The 25,008-nt window shown below is 33.3% G+C and overlaps 1 long non-coding RNA gene across 3 annotated transcripts in view; it reads left to right on the plus strand.

Annotated features, from left to right (window-relative positions):
* Positions 1–92: 92 nt before the first annotated feature.
* Positions 93–25,008, plus strand: part of LOC143253573 (uncharacterized) — a 67,623-nt gene continuing 42,707 nt past the window's right edge. Inside the window, exons 1-3 of one of the 3 annotated variants that reach the window (XR_013029710.1) lie at positions 93–638; positions 6,103–6,202; positions 7,147–10,954. This is a non-coding gene — a long non-coding RNA (uncharacterized LOC143253573). Of the gene's footprint in view, positions 639–6,102; positions 7,117–7,146; positions 10,955–25,008 lie in introns of those variants that run through there. The other 2 variants (XR_013029709.1, XR_013029707.1) reach the window with 2 other exon arrangements.

Genomic DNA, 25,008 nt, shown 5'->3' on the forward strand with positions numbered 1-25,008 from the left:
TATCCGATTCGCACAATAAAAATATCACGTGACTTTCAAACCACCAATTCGCTTCGTAATAAAAGGATGGACCTATCTACTCACCGAGATCTTAAAATGTTGACTTGACAGCAATATGACACGTGGGTAAATTCTTCGAAACAGCGCCTTCTTCTCGGAAGAGGACCAGAGGCGTATTTTACAAACTCAACAGACCGTCGATAGATGTTTCGCGCGTGCAACAGTGTCGTAAAATCGCTGGCCTGATTGGTTCCGAAACTTGCCAAGGCCATGCTACTGGGCTGCGTTACTTGAAACATTGAAATCACATCATTACTGTAGCGATTAGAAAAAGCACAACTACTCGTAACTTGATGCCGGCTTAATCCTTGGTTCAATCAACCGATTATCAAACTAGATCGTTCAGAAAAATGTCTATGCTAACCTACACCAGGTGTAAGCCGCTGAACAAATGACCTACTAAGATTCGTCTCCATTTGATGTGCGCGCGCTGCACGTGCGGTTATGTGGGAGAATGTTGAGTGTCCATTCAACTAGCGTGGAACGCAACACTCGTGAGCAGCGCGTGGGTGACACGCGGAGGAGTCATAGCACAGGGCAACAATTTCTGAAATCCTATTTGAGAACGAACCTCTCAGGTAAGTCAAACTAGAGAACTTATTATAAATTAAGAGAAAATGAATTTTTTTATTAGGCAATCCGAACCTAAAGACGTATATTCTAAAGATAATAACATCCGTAACTTATTGCTCTTTTCCCTAGAAGCTTCTTTTCAATATGGTTTAGAGTGAGGGATGATTTGTCTCTTAGTTTATTTTAAACCACAAAAAAATACTTATATTTATATATTAGGTATGTTAAAGTGGCCCTATTAAAGTTTTTTTTACCACAAAAGATACAAATAACGTTTTAAATTTGGATTTCCATTGCGTTAACAGATACCTACCACTTTCTATGGTGTTTATTGTACATGTCGATTAAACAATTTTATATATCTTAAAACTATTTATATTTCTTAAAACTAAAATTTCACAAAACTCTGTACACATTAACTAACTAAAAAACTTATAACATAGTTGGCCACAAAGAAGGAATCATACTGGTTTTTTTTTTTTTACAAGTAACACAAAACAGTAACTATTTTAAAGAAGCTCTGCTCGTAACCGGTGTTTAATCTAAATAATAAAATATGACTTGTTTGATCACTCATATGCCAGCCATGGTGACTGTGGCCGTATTTCTTTCACACATTAGTTTCAGTTAAACAAACACAATTAAAATAATTAATAGACATAAAAATAAGAGGAACAGCAGCAATCAAGGAATGATTATGATATATGGAGGAAGTAACAGAGTTGAGTAAGAAGAAAGAATCTACTAATAAAGATAATCATTACAAATAAGCCAAGTTTAACAAGAGAAAAAGTATATAAATTGATTGTAATTCAGGCCTAAAGGAAATAACAAAGTAAAAATGTAAATTTTACTAGTGTAACCACAAGGTGGGTTTGGAGTGGTGAAGCTGCCATCCTTTTATGAGACACAATAGTTTCTGTGTTTTATATAAAAATACGATTAACAAAATAAAATCGAAGAAATATGTTCTACTGGTGGTGTGGGTGAGAGTTAAACTACTTTTCATTAAGTACTCACACTCAGTGAAAAGTAATATTTATTAGATATATATTTCTTCCAGTTGTTTAATAAAAGGGCAGTCCCCCAGTGGCACAGTGGCATGTCTACGGACTTACACATTAAAAACCGGGTTTCGATACCCGTGGTGGGTAGAGCACAGATAGCCCATTGTGTAGCTTTGTGCTTAATTCTAAACAAACAAAATAAAAGGGCAAATACTTCTGCCTAATTCCTCCCCCTTCTCTAAAGAGCAATCGTTGCATATATTGTACACAAATACAATTACCCTCGGTGGGCTCAGCAGATAGCCCGATGTGGCTAAAAAACACATACAAATACAAAACATTGAATTGTTCTTTTGACGCCACTTTTTAGCTTACTTAAATCTCCAGGATCTACTTTTAGCGCTGGAACCTTTACTCTGACACAATACATTCAGTTTACCTAAAATTAGCGCTAACTACCTTTGTTGAAAACATTGTGGAAATCAACATAACCGTGATTTATTCGTGGTTAACTGGGGCGTGTGGTTGTTGGTTGTAGACTTCTTGTAACATGAAAGATCGTCTTTTCTAGCTTAATGTGCAGTTAAATACTGTGTGGAACATTTTAGCCGGATAAACTAGTAGCAAATAGGTTAATAGATATGATTGGAAAAGTAATAATAACGTTTTATTGCTTAACGAAAAATAGAAAATGAGATAAGGATAAAATAAATATGATTTTACTACTTTTATTCAGTCACTATTGTACACTGAGAACTAGTTTTGAACAACCGAAAGCGTTGTTGGTGTTCATAGTTAAGCAGAAAGCTCTGCCCACCACGGGTATTAAAACCCAGTATCTAGCGTTGTAAGTCCGCAGACATACCGCTGTGCCACTGAGGGGTCAATAACCTAAAGATACAAGGATATAAAAGTAAAATCTATAGTAATATCGTTAGAAAAGTTTTATTGTTTTTATGGTCATGTAATTCTGAAAAATATCTATTGTTACAATCTGACTAATCCAATGAGTTAGTGCGATGTTTAACGGTTCTAAACGGCGTTTAGTTGTAATAAGACCGCTCACAACCGTCTCATACGCCATTTATTAATTTGTAGTGACTGTGGTCTACTTCTGTCATGCGCAAATTTCAGTTAATTAAACACAATTTAAATAATGAACAGGCATATCAAATACCAGAGTTGTAGGTTTCATGAAACTTAGCTTGAATCTATTACAACCTGCACCTAGTGACACCAGTGAAAAGTAGCAGGCAAGAAAAGTATGAAAATAATTAATAAAAACTAACAATTAATGTTATTTTCATTAAATTTGTGGGCTATTTATACCTACCTATCTGTGCCCAACAATGGAGCTAACTTCTGAACTTTAAGCATCAACTGAATTATTCTTAAGCAGGAGCCTCTTAAAGGTTTAAATTTGAAGGCCTTGAGAGACGAACTGGTTGTTGATGCAGTTGTAAAACATCTCTAGTGCAGTGTCATTGTGACTAAGCACATTTAGTTATACAGAGTTTAATGCTTTCTGCAGAAGTTGGTTTGAAACCGTAGTTCTGTGATGGAAAGTTTTGTATTTATGTTTAATGATTTTGTTTGGATAACAATAATTCTAATTGCAACAACAATGTTATAATCTTCTACAGATGCATGATTACACGGTATGTACACTTGGGTTTTTGACACGAGTTTTATCTTGTTTCACGCTTAAATATATACTTAAGTTCAGTTTCTCTATCCTGTCAATTTGTTAAGTGAATACCTTCTACAGAACGTAAGAATGAACCGTAGGCCCTAAATCGAACATACATGTATTTATGAACCAATACAAATAATACAAAAATTAGCATTAAATCGTATTATTCCTGTGTTTGGCAATAAATTAGACTTAATGTTCTTTTGTGTCCGACGATAATCTAACATTAAATGTTTAAGTTTGCTAGCAACATAAACACACCAGCCATATTACACACTCCGAGGGTAATTGTAGGCGTGTGGTTCACATACTTATTTAACTTTTTTATACCAAGTATATAATTCTTATACAAAAACACGTTTATACGCAAACGCTCGGAAATACGACACATCCGTACAGCTGTGACGTCAAAACAACGTGAAACTGTAGCAACCGCTGATAGCTAAGGACCTGTTTCAATGCTTCAAGTGTCCAACAAGTGTTTGTTATCTCGTTGAAAAAAATCCAAAAACTTGTCACTTCATCACAGTAGACACAGATGTTAAACGTTTCGTCTTCACTGACGTAGCAACTTCAAAGTTTAATCTAACAACACTTGGAAAACTGTATCGAAAGTATAGTTTGCTTTTTAACACCACGAAACTACAGAGTATTTAATACCAATGTTGATAAAACACGAAGTCTTAAGATGAGATAAAACGTAAAATCATCCAAGCTTGTATTTTTTTAAACTTTATTCTTAACCGAGGCAACAAAAGACTCAAACGCAAGTACTTTTATCACATTTTCTAACGTTGTCAGTTGATTATTCTTAAACACAAAGCTACACAACGAATTATCTGTGTTGTGGCAAATGCGTGTATCGAGATTCGATTTTTAGCGTTATAAGCCCCCAGACTAACCACTGAGCCATCGAGGGCAATTAGTTTTGTAAAAATATCAAATTGTAAAGTTGTAATCGTCATGAAACGTAACTTGTATCCATTGGAGTATAACATTGCGAATAATTAATTCACACACTCGGCATATTGCTGTCCATTTGTACTTTATATAACAGAGACTGTTGAATGCGAAAATCGCAGGTGTTGAACTGAATGTACTTCAAATAGTGTCATTACAACATAATATGATACAAATAATAAGATTCAATATTCAGCCGAACTGTTTCAAATAGTGTTATTGGCACAGAATACATGGCTAATGATGTTATTCAAACAAATCTTGCTCCAGTGTTCCACAAGAAAAATAAATTCGGAATTCTTCTGCCCTACGAACTGATTCAGTAGCACTAAAACAAAGAAAAATTCACTTCTTAGGTAAGCCTATGTTGTACAGAGAAATCACTTTAAAACAATTTTGTTTCAATAACTATAATTAATTATTTTATGTAATTTTGAAGACTATTTATATAAGATAGCAAATATAGTAGAAAAGATTGTTCCATTCCAGTGCACTTGCACCGAACAACAGATTTGTGTAGGGAAAAACAACAAGGAGCTTCACTTTAAATTCTGTAATACTAAATATATTACAGAATATAAATAATCATATAATTTTATGATTTACGAGAAAAGACAACTGATAACCCACGTTATCAGCCTAAAATTCCCGAAACAGTATTCTCAGTTGGGTATTTTTTTATCAGATGTCGCGATAGAGAATATAAAGAACCTGTTTACCACCTTTCTGAACGATGTTAAATTTGAAGTTAAAATTTGTATGCTTGTGATGAAAGGAATAATTATAATAATAGCACATTAGTTTCTTTACAAAACGTCAGTGGAACTATTTGACTTGTACAGAGTGTCCACTACTAAGTGCTTTTGGATAAAATACTGATGAGTGAATGTATTTTAAAGCATATCGAAGTTGCAACAATGCAAAATAGTGTATTTAAAAGACTGATTAGACCAGAAGATAAAGTAATAGGTCATCAACACTTATAATCATCTTGGATAATTATAAATCAATTGAAAATTCAATGTATATTTTACCCAGTATATTTTATATTTCATTTGTAAAAAGTAATGTGTCTTTATTAGGAAATTTGAAGAGCTACTGATAAATTTCAGCATGGAAGTGTTTACTAATTATAAATAGCATAATCAGGTAGTGTGTTTTGGGATTTAAATAAAGTTGAAATAAAATATTGATATCATAACACAAAATTGTTTATTTAACGTTAAAATGTTTTAATATTACTCGTTTCTTTTGTTCGTGCTGTTACACATTATTAATAATACACACCTTACAGTATGAGAGACACATTACAAATAATACATATTCTACATTAAAACTAGGGGTTCGATTCCCCTCGGTGGACTGAGCAGATAGTCCGATGTGGCTTTGCAATGAGAAAAACACACACACTCTACAATATGAGAGACACATTACTAATAATACACACTCTACACTAAAACTAGGGATTCGATTCCCCTCGGTGGACTGAGCAGATAGCCCGATGTGGCTTTGCGATGAGAAAAACACACACACACTACAATATGAGAGACACATTACTAATAATACACACCTTACAATATGAAAGACACATTACTAATAATACACACCTTACAATATGAGAGACGCATTACCAATAATACACACCTTACAATATGAGAAACACGTTACTAATAATACACACCTTACAATATGAGAAACACGTTACTAATAACACATACCTTACATATGAGAAACACGTTACTAATAACACATACCTTACAATATGAGAGGTACTAAACGTTTATATATTGTTGTATTGTTTTTTTTTAGATGTAAAAGATTTGGAGACAGTAGAAGGTGAAATGTTCCATTAGCCACATTTATCATAAAACGAAAAAGAGGAGGATTTGAAATATGAAGAAACCAAAACGTGATAATTACTGATTTTTGTGACGTATCTTGTTGAGTTTATTTATTACTTCAATTTTATGTAGGTTAGGAGCTAATCTGCATTTAGATCCTACTGAAAATATGTCCTATAGTTATGCATACTCTACTACTTTTATATTATTTGTAATATTTTGTCCAAATGATTTTAAATAGATAATTGTAAGATAACGATAAAAATCACTGGAATTCTCCAAGAACGTAGAAGATAAGATACCTAAAAGTAAATATGTTTATATAACTACGTGTATTTCTCTATATAAATACGTGTATTTCCATCTGAATATTTCCTTTCAGATTGCTTTTCTTTCAGTTTCTGTAAAGATTGTTGAGACTAACATTTATTGGTTCTAATCTTTGAAAATCAGTAAAACTTGTTTTTACCATAAACCATAAAGCAATGGTTTGGTAAATATAAAGAAAGAAATTTCTTTCAATTAAAATAAAATTAACTGTCATAAGAAGTTTCGTAATATGTACTCGAGGTAAAAGTCAAATGAAGTAAACGATAATTTCATATAAACTATTTTAACAGGTACATGTGTTTTGTGCTAATTCTAGGCACTTATGAGAGAAAACAAAAAGAATGTACAATATTATGTCAACCACGTTACATTTGACATATCCGGTGTCGATGAAGCTTTTTGCCAAATCTCAGGGCTTATCAGGCCGACTGAGATATGGCAGACATAGAAGTCGTCTAAGCGCTATTTAAGTAGTCAGTTTCATAAACAACAGGTGTGGTGTGATTATATTAAGTGAATTATAACTATTATATGTTTCTCTCCGAAATAGTGTTAACATGGTCCCATTTCTGTAGCAGTTAGCTCGTTTGATTATTGTATAACTGTTTCTTTATCTTATTATTATTTTCATTAAATTAACTGTTTTAGTTTATTTGGTTTTTCTTCTTCTTTGCTACGATAGTTTTGAAGAAGATGTCAAACTTGCCGAATTTACTAGCAGCCTTTTGTGAGGCTAGGGTGTAGATTTACAGTGGACCACACACATGCACACAGTAGTAACTCCATACTATAAACTATTCGCGCAGTCCTCGACATCGTTAAAACAACTACATAACAGTTTCGTTGCAGATGGTTTGACAGCTTTAAAAATATTTTACTGAAGTTATTTGTTGCCTATGCATTCAACAAAGACAGGTTTGTATTGCTTCTCAACCACTGAAAACATAAATAAGTCCAGATAATTCTAAAGTGTTGTCCAGAATTTCACGCAGATGGACTCTGATATAAGAGTCAAAATAAACATTCTTATAGAAGAGTCGGGTGACAAATACTGTACACTGTTCAAGTAATTATTATCGATTTTTTCAATTAATAAATATTTCGTATTTGAAATGCTTAAGTAAGAATATTTGCGAACGCGTTTTTAGCTATACTCATGTTTGTAAAAAAATTGATGACAGATTTGATAGGTGTATAAGTAATGCATAATTTATCAGTTTTTCAACACATACGTAAGGAAGCAATTATAACATTATAAACATTTTAGGACAAGTTGATAAAAATGCAGTGAAAACAAATGCCAGGCTGTAAAATTAGGGAAATTAATTTGTTGAAACAGAACGACGTATTATTACAAGAACGAACCTTTTTACGTTACTCAACATTTTGACCACAAGTTTTACTTTACTATCAATATATATGTATGAATATAAGTAAACATTTATGGCAACTTTCTTCAGTGTGCATATACTAACCCTGAAATAAAAACTTGTAACTGATGCTTTAAGTAGAGTGAAAATTTATTCTGTTAGAATGAAACGTTTGCTACATTTGGAAAATATATATATATATATATATTTCAGGAGGTATTTTGAAATTGAAGGAAGAGACGGCCAGTTTTCATTGCTTTAAGAATTAAATTTAAGTCTAATTTCTGAGATTTTCTTAAACTATTGTTTAACAATCCTTCGAGTAACCTATGGGTACATATGAATACATTTATGTCCAGGAACCTTAGAACAGTGAGACATTGTTACAATATAAACCTTATATTTTTGTAAACATAATAGTTTTAGTATTGTAATTAGTTCAGATATTTAGTAGAAGTAGCTGTTACAGGTAACATAATAATGTTATATATATAAAATGTGATTCTGCAAACGTTATGTGATAACAAAACCAGTCATGCTAATGAAACAAACACAACTTCACTACTATTATTGTTCAGGCCAAGCGAACTTACTCTCTTGTTTGAATGATCCAGAACCTGTTTTAAAGATAATTTACAAGTAAGTTCATTTTTCATCTTCATATGTTTGTATCATGTGCTTACAATGGACTTTTTCTTAGAGTAAATACAGGTTAAACTACCGTCCTACAAAGGAATTTTTCCTGGTTCAGACACAAACTAACCGTATGTCTTGCAATGGATCTTGCAAAATACGTCTTTACTATCAGTGAAGTATTACAGATCGAAAAATTTAACAAGTACTTTCTGTTATAAAAATATAGATATTTTATATTTTGTTACCAGTATAAAATAGGTCATTGAAAGTTCGGTTAACTATGAAAATGCACTTTGACAAATAATTTTAGTAAACATACAGTTTTCTACTTAAGATACCTTGATGTTTTTTTATCGTTTCTGTAGAAACTTTTCTGAGCATTTTAGTTGTGGAAGATTTTAGTCTGAAAGTAAAACTAGTTATTTCTTTTTACTTTCTTTAATTTGCTCATTTCTAAAACTACAATTTTTGAAAATTTTTTTTTGCAAAAATACATCAAATCTGTTCACTGGAACACTATCCAAAAATAATCTGTTCACTGGAACACTATCCAAAAATTTCTTTGATGTTTTGCTACTCGAGTCTGATGTTTTATCCAATTCTCTAAGTGTTCCAAATTATTTAATCTTCAGAATTCAGTGTCTGGGAGGAGGCTTAGGTTTCTCCCCTATTGTTATGAGCAAAATAGTGGCACTAGAGGTTAACCAGAAACAAAAGCTAAGCACAATACTTACTTTCATTTAGTTTTCTGTAGGTGCTTGCAGATTTAGTCTTCAGTTGATTCTGTTGCCTTTCTAAGGTAGCATGAGTGCAACTACCGTTCATTATTCTACCGTTCTTAATTTCTCCCTTTATTTCTTAACATTACACATGTTGTGAAGTATGAATCAATATTAAGTAACGTAGATATGTGAAAGTACATGATGGTTTAAAATCATATGGGGCGCAGTAACAAAACAATTATTAAAAGAGAAATACTTAAAGAATATTTGGATACATTTATCTAATTTGACAATCTAAGTAAGTATTGAAAATGGGAAATTTAAAATAACATATAACATAAAGTAAGCGGTATGATAAAACAGATTTCGACACTCCTGCTAATGCAGTATGCTTTATCTTTTGTTTATGTATGTAGTTAAGTTAATGCAAACAAAATATCAATATATAAACGTTGTAGTTCTTTACCCTTAACTTTATAGAACGCCAATTTTTAATATTTGTGTACATTACTACAAATCCGAACGTACACACCATTGCAAATATAACTTTGACTACTCGAAAGTCACTACTTCACTCAATGAAAGAGCAACATATGCATTGTAGTGTTGTAGTTCTGTCCACGTCTCTTTGCTTACTTCCTACATCATCACTAGATTTGCTCTTTTCTATCTTGAATATTTAAAGGAATATTTCCTTGCAAGTTGTTTTTTTCAGTTGTTATTTCTTAATTACTTGGTGACGCGATCTATAACGCCAGTTTAAGATACTTAACCATTTAGTTAAGTTTCTTTTACTGTTCTTATATGCATTTTCATTTGGTTTAGTTTTGCACTAATATGATTGTTTCTTGCCATGTAAATTCTTTATATTTGTTTTTCACGTGGAATTTTGTTTCACTCTTTTTAAATGAGCAACGTGGTCAATAATCAAGTTATGTGCACTCTCAACATCATATTTCTTCATGTTTTGCTGTTCATTATTTTAAGTGTTGGTATAACTCCTTCTTGAACACAACAGCAAACGAAATAATGGAAAACATATAGTTATTGTTACTCTGAAGCTTCAGGAAAAGAAGAAAACGGAGCCTTAAAGATGCAAAAAAAACCTCCACAGAAAGTTAACATTTGTACATTGTTAGAACAACTACCTTTTTGATGATTTCGTGCGTCTGACATTTTCCTTAACCTTACAGCTGGTGCTGCTAGATCTGGCTAAAAATGTATTCGTTCTATCGTGCGGTTCTCCACTACGGCAGGTTTGTTTCAGGCTGCCGAACACTAACTATTGTCAGCAGGCCTCGTACTGTTGTATGTCCAAAAGCACCTAAGCTTTGTTCTAATCATTTTGTCTCATTTGACTGAGCTGAATTCATTACTGTCTGGCGAACTGGAAGATTATTGTTAGACATGTATCACTGTCATTGTGTAGCCCTTACTTTAGAGCTAATTGGACTGATCTCAGAGTTGGGGTGAGAGCTAATATTACAGAGAAAGAAGTAAAAAGAACACTTTCTTTGATGTCAACGTTGTTAAGGTGAACCTGATAATCAGAGATTTGCGGCAGTTTCCAAGATACACTCATACCTTTAAAATGATTTTGAACCACAGTTAGCTTATTTTGCAGAAAGATTAATCTGTTATAAAAATATGAATCATGTGTTTTATAAAAATATTAATCTATACAGAAAGATCACTATATTATACATAAAAGGAGATGTATGTGATATATACAGAAATTTTGATTAAAGGCTATAAGATTTAATTAATATATCATACAAACAAAGATTAATGTAATAAGTATTGATTATTTAATACGTTATATAGAGGGATTAGCATGTTATATATTTTGCAGTATAAATATATGCAGAGTAAGCCTTTTATAAATATTATACATATAAATTTGATTTAGTCAATCTAATAAAATTAATTTGGTTACAATTACCTACAATGTCAGTACAATTATAGGTTACAATTAGCTACTGGGTGGAATGTCAGTACAATTATAGGCTACAATTAGCTACTGGGTGGAATGTCAGTACAATTATAGGCTACAATTAGCTACTGGGTGGAATGTCAGTACAATTATAGGTTACAATTAGCTACTGGGTGGAATGTCAGTACAATTATAGGGAGTCATATTACGAGAATAAACTATTTTATTTTCTTTGTTTAAATATGTATTTACCGATATTATAAATTTAATATTTATGTAACAACATTAAACCTGTAGTTGCTTGGTGTGTGTGTTTTCTGTAACATGTCGAATAATACAGTCTTTTAAAAGTTGTTTTGGTTTTAATTTAGCATTTTCCACAGTTCAGTTACGCAGATTTAGAAAATAATATTTTTTCTATCACATAAGGATTTGTTACAAATAGGGGGAACATTCTTACTTAGGTCAAATTGCCACTTCATTTACCACAATTAATTAATTAATTTTTAATTTTTACGTTTGTTAACAAAAATACAAACAAATTGGAGACAATGGAAGAACATTAATGGTTTTGATTTGGTTTGTCTTGAATTTCGCGCAAAGCTACACGAAGGCTATCTGCACTAGCCGTCCCTAATTTAGCAGTGTAAGGCTAGAGAGAAGGCAACTTGTCATCACTATCCACTACCAGCTCTTGGTCTACTCTTTTACCAAAGACTAGTAGGATTGACCGTCACATTATAACGCCTCCATGGCTGAAAGGGCGAAAATGTTTGGTGTGACGGGGATTCGAACCCGCGACCATCAGATTTTGAGTCGAGTGTCTTAACAACCTGGCCATGTCGGGCCAAAACACTGATATAAAACACACATTCATTTTTAATCGTTCTGATATTTTGGTCAAACTTAACGTGTTTTAGTCTCAAAACTGCGTAATACGGTCTTTATATTGCTGCCTTGCGTTACGTTTTCCCTTATTTAATTACTTAGAATCCATCTTTTTTAGTGCTCTCTTTCTTGTTATTTGGTTACCAGAAACTAAGCTTCCCAACTCTATAATATATTATTTCAATACCAGGAAGTAATTGGTTTTTTTTGCTCTTTTTTCTATACAATAGTTAGCGAGTTTCAATATTTTCATCTTTTTCTTTTTAAGCTAACAACCGTTTTTGCTCTCCCTTCATTTTTGGTAACTAGGAAGTAATCGTTTTTTTTTCGTTTTTTTTATAACTGATTGCTAACACTAATACATTCTTCCTTTTTACTTGCTAGTAAGTAATATATTTAATTTTTATTGTATATTGGTTGCTTGGAATCAACATTTATTTTATTTTCTATTATTTTATTTGCTGAAAGTAACTTATTTTGTTTTATTTTATCTTATATGTCCTTTGGTGTAAGTTCACGGAATTGTGAAATTAAAATCTGGGATATAACTTATTTGCGATGGGCAGGTAGCCAGCCAGTTGAGTAGCTTTGCTCTGAAACAACAACAGCAACACTTATGTTTTTATCGGGCCGACATAGCCAGGTGGTTAAAGCACTCGACTCGTAATTTGAGGGTCGTGGGTTCGAAATCCCGTCACACCAAACAGCTCACCCTTTGAGCTGTAGGGGTATTATAATGCGACTATCAACCCCACTATTCGTTGGTAAAAGAGTAGTCCAAGATTTCATGCTGGGCGGTGATGACTAGCTGCCTTTTTTCTAGTCTTATACTGATAAATTAGAGACGAATAGCGCATATAGCCCTCGTGTAGCTTTGCACGAAATTCAAAAGAAACCTATTTTAATAACCGCCTAATATAATAGTGGGATTGACCGTCACATTATAACGCCCCCACCGCTGAAAGGGCGAGCATGTTTAGTGCCATGGGAATTCCAACCCGCGGCCCTCAGAACGCCTTAATTTAACTGGTCATGCCGGGCCATTTGCTTGTGTAACGACCTTTAGGTGAAACTATTGCCTAACGTCAATGAAAAATACTTTCTTTAAGCTTTTGGAGATATTTAGTGGGAAATGAATTCCAGGCATCTCGAAGTATTGTTCAATTTTTTTTTTATTTTGGCATCTTCTGCAATTTTTCAGGCCATAAGTCTATAATAAAAGAGCATGTATGTTTGTTTGTGATTTCTATCTGTAATATAAGGCACCACTTCTTTTCTATGTGCCTTTTTGCTAGCTTGCCACATAAAAAATATTCGCACGCACGTGGATGAGAAAAGTAATAATAAACAGGTGCACACCCTCAGGGTCCATTTAGTACAGGTGAAAATATCAGGTTTCTAGGTTCTTCCATTTCGGAGATATGGCGGTCATACACACAGAGAAACCCCTTTTTATCGTTAGAGATTACTAAGAACTTACTTATCATTTGGACTCTCTTCTCTCTCTCTCTTTTTTCTTAATGTACAACAGTTTCTTTTGCCTTCTCGTCTTTAATTTAATAACCATGAGCTAAAATTTCTATTCCTGAGTTTGTTGTTAAAACCTTCATATTGTTTCCTCTTTTCTTACTTAATTAATAAGAACTATTCTTTATTTACTGGTTTTTTACAATTAATATAAACTAATTTCTTCTGACTTTGTCTCCCTCTTGTACTTACTCTGAACTATTTCTTTGCTACTCTTTTCTTTATTTTATAAATGTGGATTATATCTTTATTCTTCTCTTATTTTACTTGCCTATTTTGAACTAATCACTTTATTGCTCTGTGTTCTCTTATTTGGTTAATTAATCTTTCTGCTTTATTTGGTTTCTTTCTTTCTATTTTTTACTTAATTATTGTGGATTCTATGTGTGTGTGTTTTCTTATAGCAAAGCCACATGGGCTGTCTGCTGAGTCCATCGAGGAGAACCGAACCCCTGATTTCACCGTTGTAAATCCATAGACTTACCACTGTATCAGCGGGGGACTTGTGAATCCTACTATTCCTCTTGCATCTGTTATTTCTTTTTTGTGACCTAATATCTCGATCCTCATACTTATTTTATTGGATTGTACTGTTTTATTTCGTTATTGTGAAATTTATTTACCATCTTTTTTATTTAGTTATTATGATTTAATATCTCTTTTTGTGATTTAGTACCTACGAACTAACCTCTACGTAAATCCAACTAATTAAATTTGATCAGTTATAAGTAGAATGAGTCCATGTCTAAGAAATGATTTGTTGCTGCAAATTAACATTACTGTCACCGCTCTTATTTGGTCATTGTGAGCTAGTCCATCGATTTCTCCTTCTCTTTTTAATTGCCTATTTTGAACAACTATCTCCTTTAAATACCTTCTCTTACTTGTTTGTAAGAAACAAATCTCTCTAATACTTTCTTCTCTTGTCTCTGTTATACTTTCAAAAAGCAATATATTTTGTTGACGTTTTTAGTTGGTCTCTCGAAATTAGTATTTCTTTATATTAATTGGCAATGTAAGATTTTATTATTTTATTGTTATTGGAAACTAACTCATTTATTTAATTCTAACTAGATTTTTTTCTCTGTTTCTTATTTGAATCATGAGAAGTAATTTATTTATTGCGCTAGTTTCTATCATTTAGTTCGAAATAAATTTTCAGTTGTTTTCTTTTCTCCTGTTTTGTTGCTTTCATAAAAACTTTATATTACTGTTTCAAACTCTATATATTTTTATAACTAGTTTATAGCATCACTTCCCTTTTGTTTTAATAAACTAATCTTGCTGTTCATTGCTTTTCCATTCTTGGGTAGTTGAATAAATGTCTCTGTTGCTCACTGGGTCTCTCTTCCCAATTCATATTCTATGTTAATGCAAGCGTACAACTTCATTGTTTCCTCTATATATTTAATTGATCATTGTAAATTTATATCCATATTAGTTTATCTTCTATTTGGCTTTAAAAATGTGGTATCGTAAAATTGTTTTCACTTAACTTTGTTAGCTGAACTAGTAATTGCTATAATAGCTACACGACAAACTATGTAGATTGTTTGTTTGTTTTGGAATTTCGCACAAAGCTACTCGAGGGCTATCTGTGCTAGCCGTCCCTAATTTAGCAGTGTAAGACTAGAGGGAAGGCAGCTAGTCATCACCACCCATCGCCAACTCTTGGGCTACTCTTTTACCAACGAATAGTGGGATTGACCGTCACTTATACGCCCCCACGGCTGGGAGGGCGAGCATGTTTAGCGCGACGCGGGCGCGAACCCGCGACCCTCGGATTACGAGTCGCACGCCTTACGCGCTTGGCCATGGACTATGTAGATAGTGCTCTGTTTTGTTCGCCGTATGAAAACTGAATCCCAGAATTTTGCATTATAAATCTGTAACCTTATCGATGACTCATCGGTAAACAACTGCTGTAAGACTATGGGGAAAATGGAGCGAAGTTTCTATGGACAGTTTCTGTATTTTTTTTTTATTAGGAGACGACGTTTCGGGCTTCCTTATATATCTTCATAAACGTGGGGTCCGAAACGAAAGAGATCCACAAAAACCTCAGTCCACATGTTGAACTTGCTGGTTAAATTTATCTTCGAAGAAGAATTGTGGGAAAAGTTTCGTCTGTGTTCTCTTACCCTATGGAAGTAGTGCGTTTGATGTAACTCACATATGTCAAATTACAATGAACATACTGATATCCATAAAATAAGTTTGGAAAATCACTGTACAAGCTTCATTGTGAAGAGGGTTTAAGGTGAAGTCGAAACGTAACCATAGTACTGAGCCGTACTTAGTATAATTAATTTGTAAAGCTTCTTTAAGTTTGTTCTTCCTTTGGAAACTATTGCTGTCATAAATATACAGTAATTTTGGAATAGTACGCTATTTCACTTGAGAAGTCTGCACAAAAGGAGCGTTGCTTTTTTGTTAATACGCCATTGGATCACTGTGTTGGTGAAATTCAAAAAACAAATTTTCAACTGAAACATTTCTTTTATTGCTTGTTGTTATTGATGAAAAAAGCAAATGTTTGTGATACCTGGTATGTCCAAGGAATCAAAAACCTGTGGATCAGTTTATCATATTCGTTATCCTTTAACTTGACAATCTGATGGTAATACAAGTATATAGAAAAGGCAAATTTCAATCAGGTTCTGCAATTTTTTAACATTTGATAACAGATCAGAGGACTAGCTCGTGCTATGAGGTTTTAAAGAGACCACGATGAATAAAACAAATAAAAAGCTAGGCCTACTCACGGCATATACAAATAACTTTTCGTTTCCTTTCTAATCTTTACAAGAAACTTTTATTTCCCATATCCGTCTCCGTTTTGGATCTCGAGAGAACCTGTGTCATCTTTTCACAGCATTAAAAAGACAAAAACAGATTGAAATTTGCCTTGATTATGTCATTTTTACTGATACCAAGTAGCGAATAGTCTGAAAGATCACTTACAGCAGATTACTATAGGGGTTCCTTATCAAATTTGAATGCTTGATTATATGCAGTTCACTGAGCTGATAGATTACAATGTCACATTCGCATTTCTTTTTGAGGATATGCAAACAGTTGGAAAATCTTGTTGACTGAATATTATGATTTAGGTTAATAAGCCCAACAGTCATACGGAGAAAAGAAAACATTTACGTGTTAAAGTAAGACAGTATTAAGCTATCATTGTATAGATTTAGTTTGTTTTGAATTTCGCGCAAAGCTACTCGAGGGTTATCTGTGCTAGCCGTCCCTAATTTAGCAGTGTAAGACTAGAGGGAAGGCAGCTAGTCATCACCACCCACCGCAAACTCTTGGACTACTCTTTTACCAACGAATAGTGGGACTGACCGTCACATTATAACGACCCCACGGCTGAAATGACGAGAATGTTTAGTGCGATGGGGATTCGAACCCGCGCCCCTTATATTACGAATCAAGTGCTTTAACCACCTGGCCATGCCGAGCCTGTTGTATAGGACCAGAAAACATCTTTATAATATTTGGAACTCGGTCGGATTTTCTAAAGAGAATTTCTTGACCATCCGAAACAAATCTCTTATGATGATCCTATAATTTTAGCCATCAAGGAGCTGTCCAGTTTTTTTTATCTAAACTGCGTGTGGTGCAATAAAGTAAATCTAGATACATCTATTATTACATGTGTATGTTTTGTTACTGCAAAGTGTAAACTGGTATCTTGTCAAGAAGCTACAGTTTCTTAATACTCATGTTTCTATCATAGAGGCCCCCCATAGGACAATGTTAAGCAAAATCAGGCGCTCAGTTCCCCTTTATGGTCACAGCAGACAGCCTGATGTGGCTTTGCTATAACAAAATACAAACACACGCTATCATTGAGAAAGAATAGACATGGGTCCATTAATTAGATTAAAATTTTAAATTTTATCAAATGAACTCATTTCCATGTAATTATTGAATTAACTTATTAGTATTATTATATTAATTATCAGGAACTTGCAGTTGATTTAAACTAACAAAAAAGTCTATACTTTTAATGTACATGAAGATTATTAATTTCTATTTTATGTATATTGTTGCTCCATTTGAGTTATGAGTTCAGAAAAATATTTTTCTAATAATAGGAAGCGACACTCCGTATTTCAACATAAAATAATTACTTTTTACTGGTTCGTCAACCACAAGCTTCAGTTAATTGACAATTAATAAATTGGTTCTTAATTTCACAATTAACTTAACTTTAGGGTGAAACTTTAATAAATTGAATTAAATTACGTAAATTCAAATAATTAAATTAAACAATTATGAGTATAATGAACCCATGTCTAGGCAAGCAAAGTCGTGCCATACAGAGAGTACGGATACTTTATACGTTCTGTTTGTTTGCTTGAGACCTCGCTCATAATAGGTAACAACATGGCGCCTTCTGTTTAGTTAGCCAAACTTTCTTTATTTACGGCTGTGGTTTAAATACTACAAAACCGACAACCACATATTTTCTATAAAAATAGGATTACAATTAATCGAACATTTTCATAACCATTATATTTCATGGAATATTAAAATGTTTGATAATGTTCGTGCTTGTGACGAACTGTTTGAATTACATAAATATGATCATATACATATTTACAACATAAACAAAAACCCACACCTTTAATTATAGCCTGATATTTAAAGGCCAAATTTACAAATCTTCTCTCTGGTCTTATGTTGAGGCATATGTGAGTATTTAATATCTAAAAAAAGACAAACTATGTTACCATCAATTAACTGGTTGTAGAGATTCATAACTGTCTTTCATCGTAAATTTGTTATTTTTATAAGTTTCAAGAATCACGTTTATGTGTGTTAATGTAGTATATAATATAACTGGCTGAAATCATTTTGGCCGTAAAATATGTTACCTAAAACATATTTTTTAAATCTTTTCAATATAAATATATGTATTAGAAACAGATGTTTTTTTTTTCTTTATACCAAAGTTAACATCAAAGAAGTAAGAGGTTATGACTTACTAAACTTTCAATAGATATTATACACTCATCACCATTTGTTGGAACTTCTACTGTATTTCTTTGGTTTACTGGTCCGAGTCGCACTGATGAGTCTTGAATAGGTGAAACTGCATCTCACGGTAGGAGGTACGACAAATCAAAGAATTACGTTGTGTATTATATTTTCAATGTTATCATTGATGAACAGAAAAGAAATCTATAAAATCATCGTCAAACAGTTAGTCCACTATGTAATAATAAATAATAAGTTTACCACAATGTCGCACTACTTTAGATTGCTTCATGGTGGGTTAAAAGGAATTAAAAAAACCCAAATATTACACATGTAAGCATGTTATTCTTCTTGATAATTGTTAGGTGTTTAATACACTTTTATCACTCGCCAGTCCCTCGGGCTGGAATAAAACGAAAAGAAAAAAACACGTTATTTAGTTAAATTTTAAAGTTACTATTGCATAACAATAGTTTACCTATTTTAACAATATAATACTTTTTTGTCTAAAATATCTATGTCATTATTCTTCGTCCAGTTATTCCCGTTTACACTGTAAATTATGGGTATATATTTTTTAAATTATACGAATGTAAGCTTTATAACGGAGTTCATTAACTTGGGTTCTGATTTCAACAAACTTGGATTGACCTAGAGTTCAGGTCAGCACACACACACACACACACAAAGACTTAAGATTATGCAACAGATTTTATGATTAAGTAAATAGCCTATCCCAAAGAAAACGATCAGGTGGTTAAGGCGCTCGACTCGCAATCTGAGGGTTGCGGGTTCGAATCTCCGTCACATCAAACATGCTCGCCCTTTCAACCATGAGATCTTTATAATGTTACAGTCAATTCCACTATTCGTTGGTAAAAGAATAGCCCAATAATTGGCGGTGAGTGGTGATGACTGACTGCTTTCCCTCTAGTCTTACGCTGCTAAATTAGGGACGGATAGCATAGATAGCCCTCGTGTAGCTTTCTGCGAAATTCAAAAACCAACCAAACAAACAAACATTCTTCGTTGTTGCTCTACATCTTTAAAATAATATTAATAATAATACAAATTAAAGACTGTTTAACTTTTGATAATTAGTTTTTAAGCTGATTTAGCTCGTGCTTATTTCTGTTAGATTCTGGAAATGAATTTCAAGTATAATACTATCTCTAAGTATTTGGTTAGATTTTATTAACGAATGAAATATTATTCATTATCTTCAGTAGTTTTACATGTCAACTTTAAATCTAGAAACTTTACGTCGCCACCTAGTGGCACAGTGGTATGTCTTTTAGTGGAATCACACCACTAAAAACCGAGATTCGATGCTCGTGGGTGGTTGAGGACAAGATAACTTATTGTGTGGCTTTGTACTTAATTCTGAACAAAGAAAACTTTTTATGGTTATTAATATTGTTGACTATTTAGTTAAAGTTTTGACACTTTAAATTCGGGAAACGCTTTAAGTAATGTATATAAATTTAAATAGTAATAATGTAACCGATTTTTATAGAATTAAAAAAGCTAACAAACGTATTTTATGATAATAGCCTCACACAGCTGGTTTTAAAGTTTGATGACGCTAGTTTTCTTTTAGGAACCGACCAATCATCTGAAGCCCTTGAAATTATGTTAAACTGGTTCCATTAACCTGTTTTGTTCACACTGCCAGCTATTGTGTGAATTAATGAAACAGTTGCAAGGAATCACACTGTGCAGTTAAAATGTTGTAATACACCACTTTTGTTGGACATATTGTAACAGTTTAAAACACAAACATATATAAAGCCAATCATACTGTGCATGTGATATAATATATTAAACCAACTACCGTTTAACAGGTCATGCTTAGGCGTAACATACTATACGACTTAAAGTTTTTATTGGGGTTAGATACTCGCTTCGCAATATATTATTCCACCCCGAGAATCGAAAACCGTATTTTTAAAGTTACAAGTCTTGAGAGTTTCCTTTGAGCCACTGGTAGACATAAGACAAGAGAGAGCAATGGAGAAAATAACTGTCAGTGACCAAATAAAAGAAGACAGAAATGATTATAAACTGAAAAATGTATACAAAATACTTATTGATGATAAACAAGTAAAAGAAAAGAGAAATAAAGATATTAGTAGTTTACAGCCATCAGATACAATATGTAAAAGAAAGGATAATAAGTCACAGTAATCATTTAAAAATGAACAACAAAAAAATATTTGTTCAAACAATGAGATTAGAGAACAATGTAGAAATTAATCAAACCAGAAAAATGAATGGTTGAGAGAAATTACTTCACATTAACCATTTCAGAGAAGAAAAACCAACAAAAATATTGTTCAAAATAACCACATAGCAGAATAGAGTGTAATATAGACATCAGTCTACAGATTATTACAGAGTAATTAAACCAGAAAAATGAATGGTTTAGAGAAATTACTTCATATTAACCATTTCAGAGAAGAAAAACCAACAAAAATATTGTTCAAAATAACCACATAGCAGAAGAGAGTGTAATATAGACATCAGTCTACAGATTATTACAGAGTAATTAAACCAGAAAAATGAATGGTTTGGAGAAATTACTTCAAATTAACCAATTCAGAGAAAAAAAAACCAACAAAAAAAATTGTTCAAAATAATCACATAGCAGAAAGGAGTGCAATAAAGACATCAGTTTACATTTACCACAATCGTTTGTCTGCGCGAGCATGAAAACATGCAATTAGATAAAGTGAGGGCTGTCATTAGGTGCAGTTGACGAAAGAAACATGGTGAAGTGAAACATGCTTATCGCGAATGTCATTGGATAATGTAAATATCAATATTGTGTTGTGATTAAATGTGTTATTGGTTAACAATGGTTGTGGGTCGGACGTTTGGTGAGTATTAGGATTCAACAACCACAGAAGTGACGCTCCGAAGGACTCGTCTTCTTTAAAAGTATGAGTATTCGTAGAAATTTATAGATAAAGGTATATAGAAAGTCGTCATGAGGAAAGAGCGAATTTGTGGTGGCGGATCATGTGTGTGCGTGTGTTTTTCTTATAGCAAAGCCACATCGAGCTATCTGTTGAGTCCACCGAGGGAAATCAAACCCCTGATTTTAGCGTGGTAAATCCGTAGACATACCACTGTACTAGCGGAGGGACGTGACGGATTATACAGGAACTTGTGGCGACCATTTTGCCAGCGGGCAAAGAATAACAAGGATATAACCAACGTAGACTTCTCCCTCCCTACGCTCCCACACCTACACACCCATTTTGAAATTGACACCAAGTAAAACCAGATGTAGAACTAATACTGCTAAAAAAAAGAAGCATATTATGAGGCAATAAGACATGCATTAGTATAAAAGAAAAATAAATCACACATACACACACAAAGAATGGTAATCTATAAGTAGAAGTAGACTTAAATGGTATTCAATCAGAATATTCAGATTTATTCTGATTGACTTATGTTTTGTAGGTAAAAAATTGGCACGGTCACGTGGTTAGGGCGCTCCACCTATAATCTTTGCGGGTCACGGAATGGAACCATCTCACCGAACATGCTCGTCTTTTCAGCCATGAGAGACTTATAACGTGACAGTCAATCCCGGTATTCATTAGTAAAAAGGTAGTCCAAGAATTGGCGGAAGGGGACGTAAATCAGCTTTTGTCCCTATATTCTATCACTAAAATTAGGAACTACTAAAGTAGACAGTCCTCGAGTAGCTTTGTGCAAAATTCAATAAACAAACAAAATAAGGCTCGAAATTTAACGTTATAAGTCTTCAGATTTATTGCTCTACCACCAGAGGGTATTGCTCTTATGATAGAAAAATAAAATTGAAGTATATTAAACGTGGAATAGTGAGTTGCCCTTGCAAGATAAACTAGAACTGTGAAGTGTTAAGCACTAATAAATTATAAACACCTACAGAAACGTGCGCAATCTAAGGCCATGATCATTCAAAATCGCGGGAAATATTACTGTGTATATTGTAGTCTATTTTACAATCGGTGTTATAAGAAACGTTTTATTGCAAAATCGTAATTTAAATGGCTGGTGAATTTCACGACGAAGCTCAAGTTTCAAATTGTACAACTTGTACTCATTTCCATATTGTGCGTATACTGGTGTCACGCTTTTCAGGGTCAGAGAATCAGTTACAGTGTGTGAAGTGAACACTAGTTTTCATTTACCTTGTAAATAAAGTTATATTCAATTTTTTCTTCAACATTAGGCGTATTAACATTACTGACCACAATATTTATTTTCATAATTTATCATTTACTTACTGTATATTTAACTATGGGGATTATTTTCCATCGTTAGCTAGATCTAATACAAATGTGTGACGCTGAAGAATCAATGTATTCTAATAATTATAGGCTTTTGGCTCTGCGGTAAGTCTGTGGGATTGGAACTCTAAAAAAAACACCCTAGTGTTTTGCGGCTAGCAACAAACAAACAAAACCAACCATCACAATTGTAAGTACTTAGTTATTCTGACCTACGTAGGTAGCTGACTTTGATCAGAGGATGATGATGATATCTCTCCTTTCAGTAGCTTCCTATTTAACAGAAAGCTTTATCTATATGACCTTTAAGTTTACCTCTGAGTTCAAGGTCGAATGTCAACATTTCTTCTGAATATTTACAGTGTTCTTCTGAGGTATATTTTGAAACATCTGCACATATCAAGGCCAGAATGTCATGGTGGTGAAAATGGGAAGGACTTGAATTGGACAGTTCAGTAACTTACTTAATCATACCATTACAGTTGTTCTTGCAATTGGTACTATAAATAGTACCAAGGCCACCACTGTGTTTGTTGTAACCCAGCCGACTGTGGTGTGGTTAACATAACATAATTCTAACTTTAAATGATATAAGGTTGATAATAATTACACTTTACTTAAGTAATCTAGTTCACATCATTGCATTTGTTCTAGTAAGTGATAATGACAATAGTGCTTAAACCATCAATGCGTTATTGTGTACCAGCCGGGTTTATATGTTCTGGCATTAAATAAAATGCCTCGTCGGCACTGAATATGATAGAATAATGTATTGACACTATACTACGTATACATATATATATATTTTGCTCTGACGCATAACTTCTTAGAACAACTATACCGTGAAGTCGCATCTTCAGTTCTCAGTTAGCGTGAATTGATGTTTTTTTTGGTTTTTTAACTACATTATTTAGTTAAATTCTCCCTTGCTTCATGAAACTTTTCGCAGAAACTTTGTGGAACGACTTGTTTTATTTTTACTGTTATTCAATACATGTTCAGAAATGTGTTTTGAGTAACTAGTCTCTAGGAAAACGTTCCAGAAATCACTTTTTCCGAGTGGCTGTAATCAGCAAAATTTATCTTTACATAGAACACCTGTTGGCATCTTGCCATATCTCAAGCTCATGTTTGTCCGACCTTACAAAGCCATCTTCCTTGTAGCCTTGCGGCACTGTCATTTTCTCTGCCTTTTTTCTCGAGTGGTGTTATGGCCAGATTGGGTGCCCTAGCTGTTCTTCTCACCTATACACGTGACGTAATTTTGGCGTCACCATATTTGGCGCACATTCAAGGGCACAGTCGAATACAAACTAGTGGGTATAGGGTGACGCCTTTTAATCAAGCAGACTCGCCTCTCTCTTGGTAAAGTAGAAGGGAGGAAGAGGGGGGGAAGACATGTGCGTGATAGAGATCTGATTGTCTTGCTGTTGGTGAATGTTTGAACTACAAGTAACCGTAAAGTGTTATTTGTTTATAGAAACGTCCGTTACACGAATTATCAATAAAATAAAATACTATAAGACTAAATTCGAACTTCATCTTTCAGTTAAAATTACAAATTTTGCACCAAGAATCATTCGTATCCAAGTTTTTCTGAAATATGAAATATAAAGTCTCTCTTCAGGACTCTGATACTAATGATTTTGCAACACTTCAAAATTAAGAATAGTTTCTAATGTGAAAAAAACCTCACTGAAAATAGATTTTATTAAAAAATAAGTTTTTGAGAACTGACAGCCAAATTTAAGTGAAGTAACTCTCTAACTTATGTTTACTGATATAAAGTTTGTAGTTTGGAAACTCTCTTATGTTACAAAACAATAAGTTCTGAACGTCGATAATAATTTCAACGTGATACAATATCGTATGATATGTTTAACCTTCAATTATTTCCGTTTCAGTAATTTATTCTAACAACTGGAAAGTTATATCTATTCCGAAGTAGAGTATTTTAAATGAAGAGTTTGGTCTGGTTTGTTTTAAATTTCTCACAAAGCTACTTGAGGGCTATCTGTACTAGCCGTCCCTAATTTAGCAGTGTAAGACTAGAGGGAAGGCAGCTAGTCATCACCACCTACCGCCAACTCTTGGACTACTCTTTTACCAACGAAAAGTGGGATTGACCGTCATATAATAACGCCCCCAACGGCTGAAAGGGCGAGCATATTTGATGTAACGGGAATT

The sequence above is a fragment of the Tachypleus tridentatus genome, chromosome 1, assembly GCF_004210375.1.
Source record: "Tachypleus tridentatus isolate NWPU-2018 chromosome 1, ASM421037v1, whole genome shotgun sequence".
In the NCBI taxonomy this organism is placed as follows: domain Eukaryota; kingdom Metazoa; phylum Arthropoda; class Merostomata; order Xiphosura; family Limulidae; genus Tachypleus; species Tachypleus tridentatus.